We start from the raw sequence: 4,754 nt of genomic DNA on the forward strand, positions 1-4,754 counted from the left end.
GATTTGCGTCTCGCCCAACTTGATTTCCACAACATAAATACATTTGAATATATGGTATTGAAGGCTGATTCTCACTGTCATCTCACAATTATTCTATTATATCGTCCTCCTAAGGCTCAATCTGACTTTTTTCTGAACTCCGTGAACTGTTGACTCTTGCCTGTGCTTCGTTATATTGTGTCCTCTTGCTTGGCGACTTAAATATTCATGTAGATACAGTTTGCTCTAATTCTTCTCAGCTGTTGTCTGTTTTTGACTGTTTTAATTTGACTCAACAGATATCTACTCATACTCATGGAAATACTCTTGATTTAATCTGTACATTTGTGTTTGAGGCTTCAATCTCTCCTTTAGACACTGGCATATCTGATCATAAGCTTATTTCAAAGTTGAATGCTGTCCACCAGCGCTTTATAGACGAGGCTTCAGATTTTAGTTTTTTGCCAGACCACTCTTGTCAATATTTGTCTAGTTTTACTCCTACATACCCCTCCTCTATCAGTGACTTAATACTGAAGTCCAATTCTTCATCTTGCCGACTTGATCCTGTTCCCATATCCCTCTTCAAACTCTGTCATTCTGTCATCTCTGCTCCTATCTCACATTTCATGTGATCTCTGGCATCTGCTTCTCTCCCTTTACCACTTAAAACTGCGGCAGTAACTCCAGTACTTAAAAACCTAACTTGGACCCTACTGTTCTTTCTAATTTCCACCCTATCTCTAACTTACCATTCATTTCCAAAATACTGGAAAGAGTTGTTGCCTCCCAGTTACAATCTTTCCTTGTTCAAAATTATCTTTTTGATCCCTTTCAGTCTGGCTTTCTCCCACTTCACAGTACTGAAACCACCTTTGTATGGGTTGTCAATGACCTACTTCTCACTGGTGACTCTGGTTCTCTCTCCATTCTTCTATTACTTGATCTTAGTTCAGCTTTTGATACTGTTTGCAAAGAATGACTTCTCTCCCACCTCTCAGATGTTGGTGTCACTGGTGTTGCTCTCTCCTGGCTTTCTTCATACTTCATGGATAGACAGTTTTACATTTCAATGCAGAATTATCTGTCACCTACTGTTGCCCTGAAATTAGGTATCCCTCAGGGATCGGTTTTTGGACTTCTACTATTCATTTTATATATATATATATATAATATATCAGTATATAATGAATAGTAGAACTTTTGAAGCTCATATTAAATCTGCCTTTGGGTCAACTCATTCGGCGCAACGGTTTCAGTTACCGCTGTTATGCTGATGACATTCAAATATGTACAGCTTGTAGATCTGCTCCCACTCTCCAGACTGGTCCACTATCAACATGTGTAAATGAAATAAAAAAGGGCTTAACTCCAACTTCCTAAAATTGAACACGGATAAATCTGAGATCATTATTATTGGAACACAAACACTTTGTTTGTGATATTGGTGGCACTTTCAATAAACCATCCAATACTGTAAAAAATGTAGGTATCATCTTTGATCCCTCCCTCACTTTTGAAGCTCATATTAAATCTGTATCTAAAATTGCCTTTCACCTTTGCCGCATTGCTCACTTTCATACCTTTATCAGTCTCAAAGACACCAAAACACTGGTCCATGCATTGCCCTCTTCATTGGTTTACCAGCTATATTGCTAGGTTGAAATATATTCAAAATTCTGCTGATATAATTCTTACTCCTGTCATGTTTAGATGTGTTTTTGTTCATATTTTGATTTCATATCTTTTATTTTGGCATTTTAGTTCCTGTTTCCCTTGTCATGTGATTTCATGTTTCCCTCCATGTTCATGTTCATGTGTCTTGTTTTCATTGGTTTATTGTCTTATCAGTTCTATCCTGTTATTGGTTTAAGGTTATTAGTCTTGTTATCTTTAGTGTTCTGTTTGATCACTGGTTTATGTTTCCCCATGTCATGTATTTAAGCCCTCATGTTTACCATTGTCTAGTATTGATGTTTGTAAGTGTAACTTTATTGTTTTGTTCATGCCATGCCATGCAAAGTCTAGTCTAGTCTAGTCTAGTTCAAGTCTAGTCTAGTCTAGTTCTAGTCTAGTCTAGTCTAGTTCAAGTCAAGTTCATGTTTATGATTAGTTCTCATTTATTGTTAGGGTTTTAGGTTTCACGTTTGTTTAAATAATCTGCACTTGGGTTCTTCACTCCATCATCATCTTTGTCCTTGCCATCAGCATTGTCACAGAATACTAGACCATCACAATGGAACCAGCAGTTCAGCTTCTGAGCCTTTGTCATGGGAGTCATCCCCTGGAGGATTATGTTGAGGACTTTTGTGCCCTAGCCTGTCAGGTGGCTTTTAATGAGCTTGCCCTGAAAGACATTTTTAGGGTCGGACTTAATGAGCCCATCTCCTCCTTGATGCCTAGCTGTCACAGTCCCATCAATCCTCAATCTGGCCCAATATATCAACCAGAGTTCCTCGACACGGCCGCCGCCGAGCCAGAGTTTCACGTCATGGCCGCCGAGCCAGGGTTCCCACTTCATGGCCGCCGAGCCAGGGTTCCCCATCATGGCCGCCGAGCCAGAGTTCCCCGTCATGGCCACCGAGCCAGGGTCCCACGTCATAGCCGCCAAGCCAGGGTCCCCAGCTCCAGCTCCATTTGAACTCCATGTGTTTATGTTTGGGCATCAAGAGCCGCCCCTTGTGGGGGGATATGTCATGTTTAATGTGTTTTTGTTCATGTCTTTTATTTTGGAAGTTTAGTTCTGGTTCTATAGTCATGTGTTTCATGTCATGTGATTTCCTTTTCCCTCATGTGATCCTGTCATGTTGTTCCCCTGTTCATGTGTCTTGTTTTCATTGGTTCATTGTTTGAGTTACTCTTTATCAGACTTGTCTTTTCATTGGTTTAAGTTTATTAGTCTTGTTCTCTTTTTTATAGTTCTGTCTGTTCATTGGTTGTCTTTTACACTTGTCATGTATTTAAACCCTCGTGTTTGCCATGGTCAGGTATTGTTAATGTAACGTTGTCAAGTCAAGTCCATGTTTATGTTTTTAAGGAATTTGGATTTCATGTTTATAAATGAACTGCACTTGGGTTCTTCACATCATCATCTTCATCTGCCTGTCATTGCCAAGGTACGTGACACCGTGAACGGTGAGTCATTAGTTGACTGTCATATATAACATATTGATGTTAGCACTAGCACTGGACATTAGCGCTAGCTAGTCAGTCTTGCTAGTTAATCAGTTGTTGGTTTTAGCAACTGCTTGTGTATTTACTAGCTCGTCAAGTGTGTAAAGCATTACTGATAGCAACAAAAGTACCCACTGTTTTACATTGGCATTGGCATTTTGCACAACGTAAGTTTGTAATCATGTACCTGTTTATACATAAACAAAAGTGTCTAAGCAGTTGTACACCAAAATGTTCTTTGCATTCAGATTAGGTCCAGACAGATTTTAGCCTAATAGTGATACTTCAGTGAATGGGCAATTTTACATGTATTTTGTGTATTAGCAATATACAAAATACTGTATTTTATTTTGATAATTTTTTTCCCACACATTATTTGGTATTTTATTTTGATTAATTTAAACTGAGGTATTTTTTTATTTTAAATACATTTTCATGTATTTGTGCCCATCACTGATTATACTATAGGCATAGTAACTAATTAAGGACCTTTTTATTGAAAAATAAATACATAACAGCAAAAATATTGTCTTTATATATACTCAATAGACAAAGTTGTGTGTGACAGTGAAAAAGCCTAAATTCAAAAAATGTTCAAGTCTGTTATGAATTACAGTACATGTAATCTATATGGGAATACAAAATACATTTATAATTTATTAATTAATGGAATGGAACTGTAAAGGCGCAATCTGTGCAATTTCCTGCTGTATATTAGGCGATGCTATTATTGATACAAAGCCCACATTCAGAAGAGTTTCATAATATCAGTTCATTTTACGAGTGTTTTGTGGACTCAGCTATGTGATTTCATTCCAAAGGAAAATGCGTTTCATGAGCAGATGTTGGATTATTGTTCAAAGCACTGGCTAGGAGTGAAGGTATGAATATGAACAGTACATAATCATTGCCTTGATTTAACGTCTTTTACAGGGTGAAATGTGGGTGTTTCATTGAAGTGTAAAAAACGAAAAAGACAGAACATGTTTCAGTGTCTTCACTTTACATAACTAGTAATATTCCTATAGACAGGGGCGGACTGGCCATAGGGAGAACTGGAATTTTAGACTGCTACCTCTGGTAAGGCGCAATAAAAATGTAACATTCTTATTATTATTATTATTTAACTAAATAATGGTGCCTTATCATAAAAATTCCTGATAGATTTATAGGACTTTCACCTGTTTGTAGGCTATATTGATTTTACTTTAATTTGTATTTATTATTCACTGCAAAATGTGTGCTTGACATTTCATATTTTGCTTGACACCTCCTGCCTTCAAAATAATGTTGTTATACATGCATAGACAAATGAAAATTATGTTTCATGCAGATATTAATATCAGAAATACCAGCAGAAACCACAGTTAACAACATATTCCACAGTTAATATAGCCTTCAAATTCAGCTTCATCTGGTAAGAAAAAAATTATATTTTTTAAATAATAATAGTTGTATAATAATAATAATTATTATTATTATTATAATAAAAAGGCATATACAGGCATTTTTTATAGAAATTATAAATGTAAGATTAACATTTAAAAATGGGCATTTCATTTGGTTTTGACGCACTTCCGGCCCACACCCAGGTCTATCCG

The sequence above is a fragment of the Xyrauchen texanus genome, chromosome 31, assembly GCF_025860055.1.
Source record: "Xyrauchen texanus isolate HMW12.3.18 chromosome 31, RBS_HiC_50CHRs, whole genome shotgun sequence".
In the NCBI taxonomy this organism is placed as follows: Eukaryota; Metazoa; Chordata; class Actinopteri; order Cypriniformes; family Catostomidae; genus Xyrauchen; species Xyrauchen texanus.